The sequence below is a fragment of the Giraffa tippelskirchi genome, chromosome 7 (assembly GCF_054371585.1).
Source record: "Giraffa tippelskirchi isolate mGirTip1 chromosome 7, T2T-mGirTip1v1.2.pri, whole genome shotgun sequence".
Taxonomy (NCBI): domain Eukaryota; kingdom Metazoa; phylum Chordata; class Mammalia; order Artiodactyla; family Giraffidae; genus Giraffa; species Giraffa tippelskirchi.
This window is the reverse complement of record NC_137281.1, coordinates 101,406,612-101,429,821: the sequence shown is the minus strand read 5'-3', so window position 1 is coordinate 101,429,821 and position 23,210 is coordinate 101,406,612. Positions and strand designations below refer to the sequence as shown.

Sequence of the window (23,210 nt, the reverse complement as noted above, 5' to 3'; positions counted from 1 at the left end):
AATCCTATACACCTGAAACTTGTATATAAAAAAAAGAATATAATACATCAAGTTCTAGGTTTATAGGGTATCACAAGTGAAAAAGCCAAAAGTAGTCATCATCAGAGGAATTCCAAAAACCTATGAAAGTCTACATAATCAGATTGTATTTTAATAAGTACTACATCACTTTAATATAATGCCATTCATTTCAAATCACTTCATTATACCCAAAAATATTTAGCTGTGCTACTTTATCCCAGTCAGTCAGTTACGGTGGGGGTGGGGGTGTGGGGTTGGGAGGGGAAGGGAGTTGGCTAGAAATTGCGAAGTGGAACTAAAGAACAACGTGTGTCAAAGAAAGGCTATTTAGAATTCAAACTGCTGGTAAAATTGGAGTTGGCAGTTATAATTGTAGGTGGAATTTCTATGAAAAGAATATAACTATCCAAACTGGATTTTAACCAGCACACTAGAGCACTTCAAAATAAATATATTTTTAATACCATCAATAAACACCTTCTTTGTCCCATTTCTCAGTGGAAAGATACCTGTTCCTGGGGCAGATTGAATTCCTGGGGTTTTGCTTTAGGTCTGGCTCAGTGGGAAAAGTTCACCTACTGAATTGCCAATCTCCTTCCTGTGGAGATCTCTGATCAAGCAAAGAAAATCATTATTAAGTATTTGATGGTTCTTATTAGCAGTTGATATCTTAGAAATCTGTATTCATATACTTTTCATTAGGTAAGTCAAAAGTTTTTTAAGTTCAAAACTATATCAAGGACACAACTAAGGAGCACTAATGTTAATTGGCCTGGGTTGGGGGTAGCCTGGGAATCAGTTTTCCTCTTGAATCTCATTCAATAAAATATCCCTCCAATTGTAAGAAACAGATCAGAATTCCTTCCAGTCATGGCAACTGAGAGAACACTCAACTAGGCAGAACACTCAAAGGCAGAATGTTGAAGAACACTGAAACCTAAACTGCAGAGTGCCAAGCAGATGTAAGCCATTCCTCACAACACTACATGAAGTAGACAGGTACCATTCTTTAGAGCATTTTGAAAGAAACAAAGCTTTCCTCTGGACATAATTGTTATTTAAAACCTGTGGATTGAGAACTTTCATATACAAACAGAAAATGTAGTAATTTAGCAATTTAGGGACTCCAATACCCTAAAGCCACATTTTTATAGAAGAGCCTAATATTTAGTAATTAAATTCATAGTCCCTGCTCTGATCCCTATATGGTATGAGACTAACTTCTCTCATTTGTTAAATGGGAATATTAATAATAGAAGCCCTTCAGTAGGGTTGTTGTAGGCATCTAGCAAGTTAACACCTGTAAAACACTTCAAACAATACTGGTCTCATGGGAAACACATTATACATTTTCTATTATTACCCCAAAAAGGAATAATCTTTTCCAAGAAGTTCAATGTATACTCAGAAAAGGATTAACAGAAATTGTAGTCCACAATAAGAAAAATTCATAGCTGAGAGAAAAGAAATAATTGCATTGGTCAAACCTAGATAAAACTTTATTGATTCACTAACCATGTGGAAGTCAATATAAAAATCTTCAAAGTATGTAATTCTTTTTTTCAATTTTGAGATATAGTGACATATAACACTATTATTCAATAGTTTAAGGGTATACAGCATAATGATTGCAATTATTATGTGTATATATGTCTCCAAATGATCACTACAATAAATTTATTTAACATATATCACCTACACATTTTTTTCATGTGATGAGAACTTTTAAGATCTACTCTCTTAGCAACTTTTAAATATACAATACAGCATTAACTCTAGTCACAATGCTATATATTACATCCCCAGAATTCATTTATCTCATAATTGGAAATTTATAACTTTTGACCACCTTCATCCATTTTCCCTATCCTCAGATTTTCTTCATCATCAACCATCAATTTGTGTGGTTTTTTAGACGCCACATATAAATGAAATCATACAAAATGTGTCTTCCTCTAACTTATTTCACTAAGCATAATGCCCTCAAGGTCTATCACTGTCATTACAAATAGCAGGATACCCTTATTTTTAATGGTTGAATAATATGCTATTTATATATATACCACATTTTCCTTATTCATTCGTCTGTCAGTTGTTACTAAAGTTGTTTTCATGTCTTGGCTATTGTAGATAAGACTACAATGAACACGGAGGTGCAAATAGCTCTTTAAGATAGTGGTTCTGTTTCCTTCAGATAAATACCCAGCAGTGAAATTGCTAGATCATATGGTAGCTCTACTTTTAATTTTTTGAGGAACTTCCATATTATTTTCCATAGTGGCTGCACCAATTTATATTTGTACAAGCAGTGCATAGAGGTTTCCTTTTCCAATGTCCCTGCCAACACTTGTTATATCTTGTCTTTTTTATCCCAGTCATTCTAACAGGAGTAAGGTAGTATTTCATTGTGGTTTTGAGGTATTTGCCTAACGGTTTTGTGTATTTCCCTAACGGTTAGTGAGCGCCGAAGAATTGATGCTTTTGAACTGTGGTGTTGGAGGAGACTCTTGAGAGTCCCTTGGACTGCAAGGAGATCAAACCAGTCCATCCTAAAGGAAATCAATCTAGAATATTCATTGGAAGGACTGATGCTGAAGCTGAAACTGCAATACTTTGGCCACCTGATGCGAAGAACTGACTCACTGGAAAGACCCTGATGCTGAGAAAGATTTAAGGCAGGAGGAGAAGGGGACAAGAAAGGATGACATGGTTGGATGGCATCACCAACTCGATGGACATGAGTTTGAACAAGCTTCAGGAGTTGGTGATGGACAAGGAAGCCTGGCATGCTGCAGTCCATGGGGTCGCAAAGAGTTGGACACAACTGAGTGACTAAACTGAACTGAAAAGTTAGTGACATTGAGTACCTCTTCTTATACCTTTCAGCCTTTTGAATATCGTCTTTGGAAAATGTCTATACAGTTCCTCAGTCTATGTTTTAATTAGAATATTTGTATTTTTGCTGTTGAGTTGTATGAGTTCTTTATATACATGGACATTAACTTATTATCAGATATATAATTTGCAAATATTTTCTCCCACTCAGTAGCTTGTCTTTTCATTTTGTTGGCTTCCTTTGCTATGCAAAGACTTCTTAATTTGTTGCAGTCCCATTTGTTTATTTTTGCTTTTGTTCCTTTGCAGTTGATGCCAAATCGAAAAATTCAGTGTCAAGACCAATGTCATGGAGCATCTGCCTTATGTTTTGTTATAGGAGATTTATAGTTTCAAATCTTACGTTTAAGTCTTTAATCCATTTTGAGTTGATTTTTGCATATGACAAGGGACTAATTTCATTGTTTTGTTTGTAGCAATCTAATTTTTCTAGCACTGTCTGCTGAAGACATTATTATTTCTCCACTGTGTATTCTTGACACCCTTGTCAAAGATCAGTTGACAATATTCATGAGTTAATTTCTGACTCACTATTCTGTTGTATTGTTCTATATGTTTGTCTTAATGCCAATACCATGCTGTTTTGATTACTATAACTTTACAATATATCTTGAAATCAGGAACTGTGATGGCTGATTCTTCCTTCTCAAGATTGTTTTGGCTATTCAGGGTCCTTTGTGGATTCATATAAATTTAAAGATTTTTTGTATTTCTATTTTTAAAAACTCCATTGGGATTTTGATATGGATTTCATTGAATCTATAGATCACTATGTGTAGTGAGGACATTTAAACAATATTGTCTGTAATTTATGAATGTGGATGTCTTCTATTTATTTGTGTCTTCTTTAATTTCTTTCATCAGTGTTTTTTAGTTTTCAGTGTACAAGTCTTTCCCCTCCTTGGTTAAGTTAATTCTTAAGTAGTCCTGAAAAACTCTCAAAATTTCATACTAGTTCAAGCCACTGTCTTTGTTCTTAGTGGCACCCAGTTACCTACAGTATGCTGGGTCCCATCAGCACTCTATGATGGGTGCAGCAAAAAATCAGTCCCTCAGGTAGCCTCCAGAAAAGTTAGGATCCCACTCAGGATATCCACATTACATCTAACTGTCATGTCTCCTTAGGTTGCTCTTGGCTGTGAAAGTTTTCAGATTTTCCTTATTTTTTATAATCTTGACAGTTTTGAGGAGTGCTGGTCAGGTATTTTATAACCATCCCTCAAATTGGATTTGTCTGATATTTTTCAATTATTAACTAGAGTTATGAATTTTTTGAAGAAAAAACAGAGGTAAAGTGCCATTGTCACGAAATAATATCAAAAGTACATACAATTAACATGACATTATTGTTGATTCCAACATTGATCACTTTGCAGAGTTAATAGTTGTCAGAGTTCTCCAGAATGAAGTTAATCTTTCCACCCCTTCCCATACTGTATTCTCTGAAAGGAAATCACTTTCCATAGCTCATATTTAAAGAATGGGAACTTATGTTCCACACCCTTCAGGGAACAATACATAAATTATGTGGAATTCTTTTGCATGGGAGACTTGACTGTTCTCCATTTGTTTTGCTATCCTATTTATATTAGTATAAACTCATGAATTTTTATAGTTTGAACTGTAATCCATTATTACTTTATTTTGTTACTCTAATTGCTGTAAGTTTGACAACTGGGAGCTCTTTCAGTTGACTCCTTCCTTTTAACATATCATTATGGGGTTGTTTTTAGTTTGAGGGGAAAATTTTTTTAGCATCACAGCTTGCTGTGTCAGGACCCAGTTCACCACAAGCAGATCAGGACCCCTAGGCCCCAGCCCTGCAGACCAACAGGCCAACATCCATTCTGAGACACTTTGGGCTCCTCACTCAGCCACCCCAGGATACAGTTACACCTACCAGTGGGATCTCTGGACCTTGCCCTCAACTACCAAAGTGCTGACAGCAGAGTGGCAGGGCTCTAAGAACCCTAAGCCCTGCAGCCAGAGATCTCAGGACCTGACTCTGCCCACAAGTGGTTCAGCACTTGCCTCAGGACTTGTCTACACATACCAGTCATCAGGCACCTGCCCCAAGATCCTCTGGACCCAGTGCCTGATCACCCTCAGGCCAACATCAGGTTGGGGACACCTTGAACCCCTCATCCAGTAGCCCCAGGCTCTAGCTCCACTCATCAGTGGACCAGTATCAACTTTGGGACACCCCAGAGCTCACAGTCACTCATGTCAGGTTTCAGTCCCACCCACCAACAGGCTATCACAAGTCCCAGGACTCCTCAGGACGCCAAAGACAGTTGCCTCAAGACACAGCTCCACCAGCCAGCAGTTACCAGTAGTCTCCACACAAAGCAGGCACAGGCAACCAACCGAACAGGGGCCAGCCACACCTAATACACCACCACAGTGGTCAAACAACCACAACAGAAGAACCCATGAAGCCCACATAGGGGGCACCCTTAGAGCACATAGCTTTGGTGACCAGAGGGGAGTGTGTTCCTGGGATAGGACATCTCTTACAAAATGCCATTTCTACAAGGTTGGGAAACATAACAAAAGTAGAAAATACATAGAAATAAAAATAGCAAATTAGGCAAGATGAGATGACAGAGAAACATGTTTCAAACAACGGAACAAGATAAAATCCCAGAAGAAGAAATAAGTAACGAGAGACAGGCAATCTACCCAAAAGAGTTACAGAGTAATGGTTTTAAAGATGATCAAAGAGCTTGGGAGAAAATTGAATGAACAGAAGGAAACATTAGAAGTTGTTAGCAAAGAGAAAATATAAAGAACAATCAAAAAGAGATGAAAAATCCAATACCCTAAAATTTGATATGGAACCACAAAAGATCTTGAATTGCCAAAGCAATCTTAAGAAAAAAAGAACAAAGATGGAGGCATAACCCTCCCAACAAACTACCAGAAAGAGACATTAAGAAAACAATCTCATTTACAATCTCATCAAAAAGAATAAAATATCTAGGAACAAATCTAACTAAGGCGGTAATAAATTTGTACTCAGAAAACTATAAAACACTAATGAAGAAATCAAAGGTGACACAAACAGATGGAAAGATATACCAAGTTTATGGATTAGAAGAAATCAGCATTGTTAAACTGTGCATATTACACAAAGCAATCGACAGATCTAATGCAATCCTTATAGAAATACCCATGACATTTTTCACAACTAGGTCAAACAATCCTAAAATTTATGTGGAAATACGAAAGACTCTTCAGCCAAAGCAATCTTGAGAAAAAAGAACAAAACTGGAGGTATCACTCTTCTTGACTTCAGACTGTACAACAAAGCCACAGTCATCAAAACAACGTTGTACTGGTACAAAAACAGACACATAGATCAGTGGAACAAAATAGAGAGCACAGAAATAAACCCATGCACTTATGGTCAATTAATCTACAACAAAGTAGGCAAGAACATACAATGAAGAAAAGACAGTCTCTTCAATAAATGGTGCTGGAAAAACTGGAAAGCTACATGTCAAAGAATACACTTAGAACTTATCTCATATACATAAGTAAATTCAGAATGGATTAAAAATCTAAATATAGAACCAAAACCCAAAAATCTACAGAAGAAAATATAGGCATAACATTCTATGACATAAATCTTGGCACTATTCTCATGGTTCCGTCTCCTAAAACAAAGGAAACAAAAGCAAAAATAAGCAAATAGGGCCCAATTAAACTTAAAAGCTTTTGCATGGCAAAGTAAACTATTGACAAAACAAAAGACAACCTATAGAATGGGAAAAAATATTTGCAAATGATATGATTGACAAGGGGCTAAAATACAAAATGTATATAAACAACTTATGCAGCTCAATATAAAAAAAAAATCCTATCAAAAATGGGCAGAAGACCTGAAAAGACATTTTTTCAAAGAAGACATACAGATGGCCAATACACCAATGAAAAGATGCTCAACATTACAAATCATCAGAGAAATGCAAATCAAAACCATAATGAGATATCACCTCATGACTGTCTGAACTGCTATCATTAAAAGACCACAAATAACAAATGCTGGCAAGAATGTGGAAAAAAGTGAACCTCTGTTTGCTATTAGTGGGAATGTAAATCAGTACAGGCACTTGGAAAACACTATGGAGGTGCCTTAAAAAACTAAAAATAGGACTACCATATTTTCAGCAATTCCACTCCTGGGTATATACCCAAAAAAAAAAAAAAAACCCCACTAATTTGAAAAGATATGTGAAACCTAATATTTATAGCAGCATTATTTACAATAGTCAAGATATGGAAGCAACCTAAGTGTACATTAACATAAGAATGGACAAAGTTGCTGTGATGTATATATACAATGGAATATTGTTGTTCATTGCCCAGTTGCTAAGTCGTGTCTAACTATTTGTGACCCCATGGACTGCAGCAGGCCAGGCTTCTCTGTCCTTCACCATCTCCCAGAGCTTGCTCAAACTCACATCCACTGATTCAGTGATGCCATTCAACCATCTCATCCTCTGCTGCCCCCTTCTCTTCTGCCCTCAATCTTTCCCAGCATCAACGTCTTTTCCAATGAGTAGGCTCTTCATATCAGGTGGCGAAAGTATGGGAGCTTCAGCTTCAGCATCAGTCCTTCCAATGAATATTCAGGACTGATTTCCTTTAGGATTCACTGGTTTGATTTCCTTGCTGTCCAAGGGACTCTCAAGAGTCTTCTCCAACACCACAGTTCAAAAGCATCAGTTCTTCAGTGCTCAGCCTTCTTTATGGTCCAACTCTCACATCTGTTCATGACTACTGGAAAAACCATAGCTTTGACTAGATGGACCTTTGTCAGCAAAGTGATGTCTCTGCTTTGGAATATTACAATGGAATATTACTCAGCCACAAAAAAGAATGAAATTTTGTCTTTTGCAACAATAGTCAAAGATATTATGCTTAGTGAAATAAGTAAGACCGAGAAAGACAAATGCTGTATGTCATCACTGGTATATGAAATCTTAAAAAATAACACAAATGAATGAATATAACAAAACAGAACTAGATTTATAGAAGAAACTAGTGATTACCAGTAGGGAGAGGGATAGGGGAGGGACAAGATAAGGGTAGGGAATTAACAGGTACAAACTTTTGTGTGTGAAATAAATAAGCTATGAAGATATATGGTACAGCATATATGCTGCTGTACTGCATATATAGCATATACAGGGAATATAGTCTATATCTTTAAATAACTTTTATAATATTTTATAACCATTTATAATGTTTGCATTATAATTATATATATATTATTTACATATTTTATATATATGTTATTTATAATAACTTTAATTGGATTATAATTATAAAAATACTGAATCGCTATGGTGTACACCTGAAACTCATATAATCAAAAATTCTCAGTTTTATTTACGACTTATTTTGCCACTTAAAAGACTTGAAATGAACTTGGACAGAAAAAATTTGGGATAGCTAATTCCATATTAATGTATTTCCCTATCTAGGAGAGAAAAGAATATTAAAAAATGGAAAAACTTGAGGACTCTTGGCCCTCATTTTAATTCCCTTGAGTACAGTCTAGTTAAAAACATCATGCAATACAGGTTGTATATTTATTTCTATTAGACTTTTAGTTGTTTTGTAGTGCCATATCCAAAGAAAGATAAGAATCACAGAAACAAACAGGGCACTAGAGTCTCCTAATGATTTCTTTTTTCTGTTGACAACTTATTCCTCATTATTACATCTCCAAACAGTAATTTTTTCTAATTGGTAGTGAGCCATTCAAAAGTCCTAAATCTTTGTCCATCCATCAAATGTAAAATAAAGTTCAACTGGGCTGTGATTTTCAGTTTGAGAGGGAATAAATCTCAACAGGCACATTATTTCCATCTTTTTCTACAAAACACTTTCTTGGAAAGAGCTGAAATTCTTCTTGTCTTCTTTTTAATGGAATGAAAATGTGCAAGAATAGAAATCTGGCACTGGTGTTAGAACTAAAGGAAATCTCTATAACCAAAACAGATAAGTTCAAAAGCCTACTTAAAATGTTCAATGTTTTATAATGATTGCGGTTCTCAAACGTTTTGATACCTTGTGCTTAAAGAAATGATTTAGCAGTTTAAACACTGTGAAACTTTACTGAAGCCACTCTAAATGAATTTTACAACTCCCATAAAGAAAAACACACTCCACAATTCCTCCCACAGTTTTATTAGACAAGTTTTTCAAATATACAATAGAACATGCAACATAAAGTATGGCAGGCATTTGATTTCAAATTAGTGTTTGGCAACAATGCTGTTAAAGGAAAGGAAAGTCGCTCAGTCGTGTCCGACTCTTTGCGACCCCATGGACTGTAGCCTGCCAGGCTCCTCCATCCATGGGATTCTCCAGGGAAGAATACTGGAGTGGTTTGCCATTTCCTTCTCCAGGGGATCTTCCCGACCCAGGGATCGAACCCAGGTCTCCCGCATTGGAGGCAGACGCTTTAACCTCTGAGCCACCAGGGAAGTCCTGTTAAAGGTGCCTGCAATTCACAACACATATGCATAAGCATTTAGAAGAGTAATTGTCCTAAACTGCTTTTTCTAATAATGTCCATATCGTTTCTTTTTTTCTCCTTCTATAACAACTGTCTCCTACCTCTTTTTAGCCTCATGGTTTCCTTTTGTGTCCATATAGAAAGACTGGATGCCAAGAGTAGAATTGACAGCAAACCTCACGTCTTCCTTAGCATTTGAGAATAGCTTACTATTAAAAAGAAACAACTGCTTTCCCAAATACATTTTTAGAAATGTATTGCCTGACACTTCAGATGTGTTCAGTTATAGAATGATTCTGTCTGTAATCTGTTCATTTTTCTTTTACTTCTTTTTTCCCTGTGAAGTGTCTTACTCTCTTTCCAACATTTCCCTCTGGTTTCATTTAAGCATTTTCTCTTGAGTTGTCACCTTTACCCCTCTCTCCAGTTTTTTATTTTATGGCTTTTCTATTATGCTCTGTTGGAATTCTACCTAGTCACTCTTTGGCTGCATGTATCTGCACTCAGCAAACTAAATCTGACAAAAATCTGTGAATTGTTCATCATGGCACCTTTTGGACACACACCAAGCATCAGGCAATATAGTGAATGAAGTTTTTTGCATGTTAGTATGGAGAATATGGAATGTTATCTTTGAAGATTAGTGATTCTACTGTTTTAATTTTAGCACTTGTCTAAGACACCTACTTAAGTCAAATTCCATAAACTTCAAATGAAACCTCTAGGTCTTCTGTAATGAAGGCAAGATAGAAACAAGTAAGAAATAGTTTTGTTTATATGTAAGGTTTGAAAGATGATAATATATTGATAGACATACGTAAATACCATATATACAGTGGTGGGTGGTGAATTGAAAAAAGTTATACTTATGGAAATGGTGTACAAAAAGGAATAAAAGCATAGTCATTCAAAGTGGTCAGAGTAGAGCATAAAATAACTATAGAGATTTGTAAATCCTGAAAGAGGTGGTGAATTGAGACCTGAATCACAGTAACAGAAATGGAGTGGGAATTTCAACCATATGTATCAATAGTAGGCTAAAATTTTATTTGGGGGCTACTCAAAACAACAGAAAATTTCTTCTTGGGTTTCTGTAACTAGAACCTCTTAGTCACAAAGTCTATTTTACTAGCCATGTCAGGGAATCCGAGTGCAAAGTATAATAAAACAAGATGAAAATACTGACTAATACATAATAGCATCTTGACATCTGAAATTTTGTCTTCAGAATGCATACCACTTGGAAATTTCCTTACCTATTCATCTACCTACTCTCTGCTATCTAATTTAGTAAGTGAAAGAAGTAGGCAATGAGTAAGAAGAATAAGGATAACAAAAATACATTTAAAATCAGAATTTAAGTAGCTTTCCTTTGTAGAGTATATAAAGCAAACCACAGAACAGTGAGTATAGTTTTTAATGTATTAACCTTTCTTTAGAGTGAAGTTTTATGCTGACAGTTCAACTCAACTGGAGTTATTTTTCAAGGTTAATTTAAAGATACCAAAGTTGATTGACTAAAACATAACACTGAAACATCAAGTCAGTATTCTTATTAACATTTCATTCATTGTTGGTGGAAAAGAAATCAACCTGTCCTGGTCAATATGTGTACAGCACCCTGACACACCCAAAAGGAAGAATCTACTCTTTACGTCTAAGCAAGCATAATCCACGCAGTAGAGAAATGTATTAGGCAATTATTTTCTAATTCACTAAAACGGTGCCCTCTTTGCTACACCTATGACTAAGATTTCTGGATACTTTAGAACTGAACTATTCTCAGTGTACATGAGCCCAATACCACCTTGAATATTCACCATTCACAAACTGGTACTTTTGCCAAAGGAACTCACACATGTGATTTATTTCCATGGCAACCCCTAAATTACAGATTCCAAAATCAGCTGCAAAAGAAAAAGAAAAAAAGAAAAAAAAAGGATCCTCACCCTAGTTCTTGGCAGAGTTATCCTGAGCATCTTTGAAGCCTTTTTGGTTTGGTTTCAAAACAAGCTCTGTCATAAGGGAGACAGTGAGATCACACTTTATCCTGCAGATTGGCAATCAGAACCAAGCTGTCTTCTCATGAGAATCTAAAACTAGATTTGGGGAGTAAAGAAAGCATCTTCATAAGTCATGTTCCAGATAAGGGTTTCTTCAAGAGCATCTTGCTGTTATCTTTTTACAAATTTCTTTTGGTGAACTCCGATTGCTTTAAGGAAGGCAGAAGCATCAGAATTCCAACCTTCTAATGAATAACTGGGTTTCCCTGGTGATTCAGAGGTAAAGAATCTGCTTGCCAATGCAGGAGACATGGGTTCAATCCCTGGGTTGGGAAGATTCCCCTGGGGAAGAAAATGGCAATCCACTCCAGTATTCTTGCCTTGGGAAATCCCATGGACAAAAAAGCCTGATGGGCTACAGTCTATGGGAATGCAAAAGAGTTGGATATGACTTAGCAATTAAACAACAATGAAAAACTAATACCAACATAAAACGGTATTTGAATATCAGACAAATTCCAATATTCATACTTAGAACCATCTTTATTTTTGGATAAATACATGTGTTTCTCAGCAAGACTGTCTTTTTGGCAGCAACCAGATGTTGACACCAATTTTTGCGTGACCTTCTATAGGCAGGGCATTGGGGAGCCTTCATGAACTGAGTGTATCCTACACATTATCACTTTTAAAATTCATACCAATTCTAGAGGAAGTGCAGATTTTATTTCCATTTTCAAGTTTAGGAAATTGAGCCCCAGAACTGATAAGTAACTTGTTCAGATCATCCAGCTAGTAAGTAGAAGAATCAGGATTCAAAGTGGAAGAATCAGTTTGAATAAGTTCACTCAACCTATAATCATCACTTTAAATATGGAATTCAGAGGGAAAACTACCATTCCCTCACTTTTTAAAAACATCCCTTTCCAAGTTAATTTCTGTATTGAGATTTCCTTTACAATACACACATACTTTGCAATAAAAGATAACAAGAGCAGATTAATGCATCAAACTGGTCAGCTTATTAATGGTTTTACTCATTTTTCTAAAAAAAGGAAAGGAAATAAACACAAACATTTGCCATATAACAGGTCAGCATGCTGTGCACATCAATTGAGTTTCTGTGCATGTAGTTCAGGGACATCATAGGGCCTAACATAGGAGCTCTTCTTGGTTTATGCTTTATTTCCTATAAAACAACACAGTACAGTATGCCTTTTGTTTCAGATAAAAATAAGTTTGTACACTGACCTCCACCTGATGCTAACAAATTTTACAGATTTGCTTCAAATTTATACAGATTTTTAATTTATCAGTTCAGTTGCTCAGTTGTGTCCAACTCTTTGCGACCCCATGGACTGCAGCACACCAGGCCTTCCTGTCCATCAGCAACTTCCGGAGCTTACTCAAACTCATGTCCATTGAGTCAGTGATGCCATCCAACCATCTCATCCTCTGTCGTTCCCTTCTCCTCCTGCCTTCAATCTTTCCCAGAATCAGGGTCTTTTCAAATGAGTCAGTTCTTCGCATCAGGTGGCCAAAGTATTGGAGTTTCAGCTTCAACATCAGTCCTTCCAATGAACATTCAGGACTGATTTCCTTTATCATCGAGTATGAAGAGCCAGGCTATAACTGGTATTGTATCAGACTGAGTTTGTTTGGATCTTGTGTTGACATCGACCCTAAATAATCATGAAAGTGATTCTTCTGTAGGTGCATTTGAGCTGTTCTCTGTTCTTAATTCATTCTTAATTCTTAAAGGTCGATGAGCTGAGAATGTACTGAAAATTGTGCAATCAGCTAGCTTTAGCTTTTTGTCCTTTCAGGGCACTTTTCTAAATTAAATTGTATCTTACTTTAATTTTATATAGATGACTATATCCAGTTACCACAGAACAATTTAATTATATTTTGTTCCTGCCCAATTGTTTACTTGAGGCAAATCTTTAATACTAATGACTATATGATACTAACATTGTTGTTGTTGTCAGTCACTAAGTTGTGTCCGACTCTTTGTGACCCTATGGACAGCAGCATGCCAGGCTTCCCTGTCCTTCACTTCCTCCCAGAGTTTGCTCACACTCATGTCCATGGAGTCGATTATGCCATCCAGCCATCTCATCCTCTGTCATGCCCTTCTCCTCCTGCCCTCAATCTTTCCCAGCGTCAGGGTCTTTTCCAATGAGTCAGCTCTTCGCATCAGGTAGCCAAAATATTGCTACTAATGTCAACAAAAGAAATTCTTTAAAAAATTGCTTTCCTCTTGGTATATGATGGACTATTCCTTTCCTTTTGCTTAAAATGTTTCTTTCAATTCCTACTGCATATACATAAAATTCAAATTCCCATTGCAAACAAGAAAGTAGATCTTCCTTTCCCTTCCACTCTTCTATGAATCACAGGCTAAAGCTTTAAAAAAGCCTAGTAAATCTGAATCCAAATCCTGTCTCTGCCACTTTCTGCCAATGTAAACGAGATATTTGGAGGTTTAGTTTTACTTTACCTGAGCTAAGATTTCTTTTGTGAAAAATAGGGGCAACAATATTTGACTCAAAATTTTTGTAAAGAATAAATGTTAGAAAATATATACAACATTGAAAAGAGTGACTGGTCATTCCTGCCAGCACAGCAGCCCTTGTAACTGTTCCCCACCCCCAGTTCTTCCCCAAACTCCCCTCTACTCATCCTGTTCTCTAAACACACTGAGCAGCCTTCTTTCCCTGAGGAATAAATGCTTTCCTGCTCTCTGCCCTCACACATGCGATGCACACTGGAATAGCTTTCACTGCCTTCTCATGACACTTCCCCTTCGGTCATTTGGGTGGCATCTTCTTTATAATGACTTACTTCCTTGACCTCTCTTCACATGAGTTCAGAATTTTTACTTTTATTCTGAATTTACGCAGCATCTTTAAAGACCTCTGGTATAGCTATGATATGGTACTGATACAATGGTATGTTTACCTTTAGGCCTTTCCTAGTCATCTGAGCCCCTCAAAGGCAGAGTTGCCATAAATCACGTGTCCCTAGTACCTAGTGTTCAATATTTTTTGAATGAAAAAATCTTGTGCTTAAGAAATTCATGACCACTATATCCCATTTTCTTTTCAATTCTTCTCTATCCACAGCTAAGACAAAATTGTTCTTTTGCTCTGGGGGCTTGCGTTTAGTAGGCACAGGACAAATGTCTGTCCATTTGATATAGTGGGAACAAGAATGAGTGTTTTAGGAGCAGGGAGATTGAGAATGAAGGGAAGGAGAATTAAATGGACTTGAAAAGAGACGGGAACATAAGAACACCACCTTCATTTATCATCTCCATTGTAATCTCACTTTTGAAAACTTGACAAGCACCAAATGTATGCTACGTCCTGCAGAAGACAGATTTCTTTTTCCCCTTTAACTTTTTAAAATCACACACTAGGAGGTGAAAAGACAACTGAGAGAGGAGGTTTTATGTTTAAATTATGAGCTAGATAGTTTAAAAAAAAAACACTTGGTGATGAAAAACAGCATAGGAAAAGGTAGACAGTTTTCTTGAGATACAAGAACATCAAACTTTCTTCCTAAAAAAAAAAAAAAAGGGAGTCCAGGATTAAGATTAGTATTCATTCTGGAGGGAGAGCTATATCATGAAATGTGTTTCCATGTCAAAAGTCTCTTCTAGTCTGCTGACCCCGGCAGATGCTCAGATTGATTGACTCCATCTCTATTACTAGTAGGGGAAAAGGCAGTGGTGACTGATGACTTTCTCAATATCCATCTTTTTTTATTTAAAGAAGTAAGAAAGATTCCACAAGATAAATGTTGAAGTAGGTATCATCTGTCTTTTTGGCCTGATATAACGTTCATGGTTTCTTAAGAATGTGAAGCCAAGGGAATAGAAAAAAAGCAGAACAAGCGCTCTTGAAAAACATATTAATTTTTTTTGCTAAATTCTACAAATTTTGGCATCTTAAAATTTCCTTAAATATACACAAAAGATAATAGTAGCTAAGATAGGAAAATTATGTAGACACATTAATGTGTGAGTGTGCTCAAAATTATTTCTACTATCAACCACTGGTAGTATATTTGTCAGTCGGTTGATGAGATCTAATACATGTTTTCTTAAAACTTAATCTACAGAAGGTAGTCCAACCTTAAAAATCATACACAAACACTTCTAGTTCAATTTTTTCAGATTTTTTTCTCAGTCTTCAACTTCTTATGGGAACTTCAGACAAACCTGACTAGGCACTATGTTTTTGTACTTTGGAGAACTCAGTTCCCTTAATACTATCAGCTGCCAATTTTCTTTTCTGCTCATTGACTTTTTAAAAATCTTCTGCAGTTGTTTATTTAAAAGTTTAATTACACAATTATTAAATTAATTCACTATTACACAGAATTCAAATAATTTGGGAGATGGTAAAGTTCCCCTGGATTTATCTTCCAATCCCCATTCCCAGAGGGGCAATCAATATTAACATGCCTCTTTATATATATTGACATGTACATGTAAGATATATAAATACATACATACATATATATGTGTATATACATATATATATATATATATATATATATGACTTTGTTTTGTGTATTTTGGTGTTTATTTTACAGAAATAGGATCATACCCAAATCATTTTAACTCTTTTCCTTACCCATTTTCTTAAGTCAGTAATAGGCATCTGCTATAATATTCCAAGTGTGATATGTCATGTTTTATTTAACAACCCACCCACCATGAATATTCAGATTATTTAGATTATCTCCATTTAGTTTTGTTTTGTTTTATCCTCTCCTATTTTTTAAAGACTTTATTTTTTAGAGAAGTTTAAGGTTCACAGCAATATGGAACAGCAGGTACAGTGTTATCCCACATGGCCACTGCCCCACACATACATATCCTCCTCCATTATCAACATTCCACACCAGAATGGTACATGTGTTATAACTGATGAACTTCTACTGACACATAATTATTACCCAAAGTCTGTATTTTACAGTAGATTCTACTCTTGGTGTTGTACATTCTATGGGTTTGGACAAATGTATAAAGACATGTATCTCCATTATAGTATCATATAGAATATTTTCACTGACATAAAAATCCTGTGTGGTCCATCTTTTTATCCCTTTCACCTGTTCTCCATTTTTGCCCTTGAAAAAAATAGTAAAAGCAACAACAACAACAACAAAAATACTCAATGAGCATGATTGTGCTCTATTTTCTTTCTAGGATATTGTATTAGTCAGCTCAGACTGCCATAACAACATACCATAGACTTAAATAAAATTATTTCAATCACAGTTCAGGAGGCCGATTGCCTGAGATCAGGGTACCAGCTTAGGTTCTCATAAGAGTGCTCTTCTTGGCTTGCAGAGTTCTTATATGACTTCATCTAATCCTAAATTCCCATCTCCAAATTCCATCCACCACACTGGGAGTTAGAAACTCAACATGTGAATTTTGAAGGTACACAAACATTGAGTCCATGGCAGATATATACCAAGGAGGAGAGCTGCAGGGTGGAAGATTCTGCCAGGTTGTCTCCCAAAAGGATTGTACCAACTTACTGGAGCACCAAAATGCTTGAAACTACCCACTGCCCAAGACTATTACTATCACTGGATTTGTCGATCTTTCTTAGTTGTTCTCCATTTTTTTAGAAAAAAAGAAAATGCTATCTAATTGTTTTAATTTAATTTGTATACTCCACTTACTACTGAAGTTTTAAAAGATTTCAAAAGTTCATTGGTTCTATGTACTTTCCTTTTGAATTACCTACACGTCTCCTTTGTTCATTGGGTTTTTGTTTTGTTTGAAGAAGTTCTTTATATATTCTGACTGCTACTCCACTATAAACTCTGTGATGCCAACGGTTTTTATCTGTTTTCCTCACTAGATTCCTATATCCAAAAATGATACCTGGAACATAATTTCTACTCAATAAATGTTTATTGGAAATATGAATAAGAAAGTGAATGAATAAACATTTTCCAGTGTACTGCCTGTCTGGACTTTATAAGGTCCAATTTAAACAAGTTTTAAACTTTGTTAATCATATTTATCAATCATTTTTACTAAGTATTTTAAATTTCATGTCTTATAATCATTTGAAGTAAAGTTTACAGATTCTCAAATATTCCCCTCTAATTCTACACTCCTTTTACTGCCTCTATTCATTTTACTCAATTTAATCCATTTTTATCTGAATAAAAATGGTAAGTGTATTAATACAAATATTAAGAGATTGATTAAATGTAACATCATGGGATGAGTCTTTACAGAAAATCACATTACAGACAGACTGAAATTTTGTTTTACTGCTGATGGACGTAAAATTTGATTCTTTTTCTTCAGGAAGTTATCATCTTCCTGAAGCACATTCAACATGAAACGGTACACAAGGTTCCCTGGAGAAGGAAATGGCAACCCACTCCAATATTCTTGCCTGGAAAATTCCATGGACTGAGGAGCCTGGGGGCTACAGTCCATGGGGTTGCAAAGAGTCAGCCATGACTGAGCGACTGAGCACAGCACACACAAGGTTATGTTTCTGTAATGGTGACCTTTGATAGTCACATCAGTCTCCAAAAAAGGCCCTATGAAGTGTGTTTCAGAAGACAGCACACTATTTCCTTGTGTATTCAATCTGTTATTTAAAATTAAACTACACCATACATTGGGCCCTCAATAAAATATTGTAAATAAGATAGAGAATGTCAGCACCACTATTTCTTTGCATGCTTGCTAAGCAAAACTCACAGAAGCAAAACCCTAGGACATGATGTCAAGCAAAGCCTTCAGAAACATAGTAGCAGTATGCATTTAGAAAATAAAAAGTAAGATGTGCACACCAAAGTTATCTTGGTAGCTAAAACAGAAAGTCTCCTATGAGTGTTCCTTATCACAGCAATAGCATCTGGAAAGGATGGATGGTCATATCTGTCTTTCTGACCATGTTCCCACTCCTGACTAGTAGCATTGTCAACGCATAATATGAAAACTATCAATACATGCTGACAGTGTTTGTACCTCAAGTGGTGAGAAGCCCTGTGAGCTGAGGAAGGAAAAACAAAGAACAGGGATTAACATCTTGGACTGAGGTGAGATGTATTACAAACCATGGAAGAAAGGAGATGGAAATATAAAATGATCCAAATAAGGCAGAAGAGAGAACTGATCATTTAAGGAATCAAGGCAATATACATTCATGTTCATTTAAATAAGAGCAAAAGCATCTGTTAAATTATTTATCACCGGTTTTGCATACTAGCATGGTTGTTGCAGATTATATTACTCATGTACAGTCATCCACTGAAAAGTTCAGCACATGACTAAGAAACTTTCTCTTGGTAAATAATTATTTGTACAGTGCTTACATTTTATGAGCAAAAAATATTAATACTAACCAATATAACCTGCTTAATTCTGAGCTATAAGTGTGGGAAAGAGGTTAGCAGATGAAATCACTTCACAGAGCAATAACTATGACACAGGGATGTAAAATGACTTCTCCAAAAAAACACTATATCCATAAATCATGCCTATGTTGTATTGTAGATTTAGAAAATGAAGCGAACCTTCTGCCCCTCACAGATTTAACACTGACTAGTGACCCGTTATCCACACAGAGATGACAGACACGCATACCAAGTCAAACAAGCAGAGATAGTATGTGCTTAAGAAGGTGAGTTAACCAGTAAAATGTTAGTTACACCGGTTTTAAAATCAAATCAGTCTCCGGTTCAACTTTATAAATTGAAGGTATGTAAGTTGCAATCATCTCCAATTGCTATAAAAACTCACAAAAGTGTTATTTTGAAAAATGGAGACATGAAATTCAATGAGTGTTATTGAGCAACTACTATGTGCTAGGAGCCACATATAAAAAGGGAACTGGAAAATGGTCCATGTTCCTAAAGTGCTTTCAATCTAATGGTCTATTTGGAGGGTTTTTATAGGGCTCAAGACACAGAAGGCCACAGAAGGACATTAAATTCTACCTGAACAGCAGAGGCACCCAAGAAAAGAACTTTCTAACAGAAGGAGCAGCACATGGAAGACTCAGGATTTGAACAGCACTTGGGTAACAGGTCTAAATGGTGCTACATCACAAGCAGAAGGGCAGGAGATGAAAACTAGGATATTAGTCAAGGGGTTTATGTGTTGTGTGGGCAAATTCATAGTGTATGGAATTGTCCCTGGTCTATTTTCTTTGTGAAGCAAAAAGGAGCTCCTTTAACATCCCATCTCCATCCACAAACATATCCAACTTTCATTGTCCTGGATAACTAAACACTTTGAGCTTATGATCAGATTCTCTATCGTTATCTCCCTGGCCTTCATGGGTTACCTCTCTTTCTCTGGCTTCAGCTTTATTGATATCTTCCTCAAGGACTATAAATACAATTCCATCCTTAAAAATATAAACAAACAAAACTCCCACCACCTGGGGGCTGCCTCTCTTCTCTTCTCTTCACAACCAAGCATATCAAGCTCCTGAAAAGAAACTTCTATCAATACACACAGTTTCTGTTCTCACACCTCCACTGACATCTTATTTGATTTCTCTTCTGCATTTGACTTTGCTGACTGCTCCTTTGAAGTTCTCCTGGCCATTATGTCCATTCCCATCCCAAAATATCTCAGTGCTTTCTCCATACCTTCTTCAACTCTTCCATTTAAGTTTCCTTTGCTACTATAGTTCCTTGAAGTACTACCATGCTCCATCCTCTTACTAAAAGAAAATCTTCAGTAATAACACTTCTCCCTTAGTAATAATATTTCTACCTTAAATTACAATTTTCTTTTATCTCCAAACTTCATTCTTATCAGACGAATCTATACTTGTCCCCACTTATTTTTCTGAATCTCTCTTTACTTCATGTATCAGTCTGAAACCACAACATTGGAGTGATATGTTCTTTGAAGAGTCATAGATGTCCATCTAGCCAGGAAGTCCAATCATTTTTTCTCAGCAATTGTTTTGCTCAACCACTCTTTAGCAGCCAAGGCTTTGTTCTTTCCCAAAACTTTCCCGTTATTTGGATCCATGACACTCAGGATATCTCCTGATTCTCCCCTAACCACTTGGATTAATCCTTTTCTTCAACCTTTATCAAAAGTTTACATGTTCTCCTATGTTCAGATCTCTTTCTTATCTCCCTGGATAGCCCAGTATGATACTTTACGAACATTCTCCTAGACCAAGGTATCAATCTATAAATGTCTGCCAACCACTCCGTTATAGATTGGAATCCTGGCCTAGGGAAATGTTTGTAAGGTATCATACTGGGCTATCGAGGGAGACAAGCAAGAGATCTCAACCACACCTGTTAGTTGGGCTTCCCTTGTGGCTCAGCTGGTAAAGAATCTGCTTGCAATGCGAGAGACCTGAGTTCGATCCTTGGATTGGGAAGATCCCCTAGAGAAGGGAAAGGCTATCCACTCCAGTATTCTGGCCTGGAGAATTCCATGGACTGTATAGTCCATGGGGTCACAAAAAGTCAGACACGACTAAGAGACTTTCACTACACCTGTTAATTGACTTTTACAGATGCTAGCTATCTATCCCTCTGCCAAGGGAAACAAGCAATGCCCATGACATCCCATAATTTATTTCCCATTACACAACAAAGTTTAAACCCTTGGCCAAGCATTAAAAGCCCTCCACTTTGGAACCCTAATATCTTTACATTCTACTTTATGTCCTTGCTATCCATTCACCAGAAAGACAGATTATAATCAACATAATTATTAAGAATTGAATGATGAAGCAGAAAAAAAGGACAGATTTGGCCTCAGTTCAAATGCAGCCTCTATCGATAGACATGGTAATTGGCTTGATTACAGTAAGTATTTAATAATGTATGTGTATATTAAACCACCAATTTGTATACCTTAAACATATTTTAACTATCTATTATACTTCAATTTTTAAAAATGTAGCCTGTATCTCTTTAGCAAGTTATTTTCCTACACCTAAATTTTCTTAATTCTTAGCCTCTCAAAAAAATCAGAATTCTCTAATAGAATGATTGGTATGAAATACAAATATTCATAATAACATCTAACATTTATGTCTATAACTACAGTACTATTTATTACTATGGCCAGGTACTATACATACGCTAGCTCATTTAATCCTCTCAGAAACCCTTTGAGGTAAGTAGTCTTATCACCTCCATTTTACCATTTTCCATTTGATGAGGAAGCAAAGGCAAAGAGGTTAAGTAACCCAAGATACACAAGCAGAGGGGCAGGAGATGAAAACTAATTTTCTAATTTCTATTTTTCTAATACAAAATTAGAAAGTTGCTATGCCCATGCATCGGGCTTCCTGGTGGTTCAGACAGTAAAGAATCTGCCTGCAATGCAGGAGACCCAGGTTTGATCCCTGGGTGGGGAAGATCCCCTGGAGAAGGGAATAGCTACCAACTTCAGTATTCTTGCCTGGAGAATTCCATGGACAGAGGAATCTGGTGGGCTATAGTCCATGGGGTCACAAAGAGTGGGACATGACTGAGTGACTAACGCTTTCACTTTTCAAACCCCGTGAGCTGCAACTACTGAGCTCATGCTCTAGAGACCACGAGCTACAACTGCTAAGCCTGCAGTCTGAAGCTACTGAGGCTGCATGCCTACAGCCTGTGTTCTGCAACAAAAGAAGTCACCATAATGAGAAGCCCATGCACCACAACTAGAGAGTAGTTCCTTTATTAGAGAAATTAAATGAATAGTCTCGTTTAGGCTTCAGAGACAAAGCAGAGTAGGCCTCTGACCTTGCTTCTATCCTGCCTGGACACTGCCCTGACTGGGAGTGACTGTGAGCCACTGGCTGCTGTGAGTGCAAGCCTTGTAGCACCATAGATAAGATGGGGAAGAAATCTTGAGATTGTTGAGCCCCTCGAGGGGGGTCTAGCCAACCAAGCCCCAGGCTTGGCTACATTTCAAGTTTTATACAACAAAACAAATAGCATTAACATGAAACCAGACCTGCAATTTGGTCACAGATTGATGACACCATCAGTTTGTGACCTCCTGGGATTATAAACTGGAACCGCGAAACCCCAAAATACAATCTTTGAAGTCTCACCCATGGAACAGACAAGCTGCCTGGGACCTTTTCCCAGTTGAGACTCCAGATGTGCTGTGCCACGGGACTTCCCAGTGCTGATTAAGTCTGGATGCTGGTCAAGACCCAATTTGGTGATGTATACTCTGCTATTCTCTTTTCTTTTAATGTTAGCATATTGAAAGTAAGCTCTATAATTCTCTAATAAATATTTCTATTATGTATTTGTATATAAAAGTGGTTTATTTTGTTAACAAATCCTTTGAACCTAAGACAAAAGTGAAAACTTTTGGCAAAACACCCCTGCTCACCATAACTAGAGAAAGCCCATGCAAAAGCATCGAAGACCCAGCACAGCCAAAAAAAGAAATTTTAACTAAAAAAAAAAAGTGGAAAGTAGTGATGGGCTGAATGTTTGTTTGTGCCCCCCCCCAAAATTCATATTTTAAAGCCTAATCCTCAGTTCAGTTCTGTTGCTCAGTCACATCTGACTGTTTGTGATCTCGTGGACTGCAGCATGCCAGCATGCCTAATTCTCAATGTGATGTATTTCAAGTCGAGGCCTTTGAGAGGTAATTAGGTCATAAAGGAGAGCCCTCATGTATGAAATTAGTGTCCTTATAAGATGAGACATGAGAGACCTTGCTTCCTCTCGTTCAGCTCACCATCATGTGAAGAGAAAATGAGAAGGTG

General features: G+C 36.6%; 1 long non-coding RNA gene across 1 annotated transcript in view; it reads left to right on the top strand.

The window, feature by feature from the left end:
* Positions 1-923: 923 nt before the first annotated feature.
* Positions 924-23,210, top strand: part of LOC145514134 (uncharacterized) — a 36,402-nt gene continuing 14,115 nt past the window's right edge. Inside the window, exons 1-3 of the long non-coding RNA XR_014059858.1 lie at positions 924-983; positions 19,075-19,130; positions 19,405-22,651. This is a non-coding gene — a long non-coding RNA (uncharacterized LOC145514134). The remainder of the gene's footprint in view (positions 984-19,074; positions 19,131-19,404; positions 22,652-23,210) is intronic.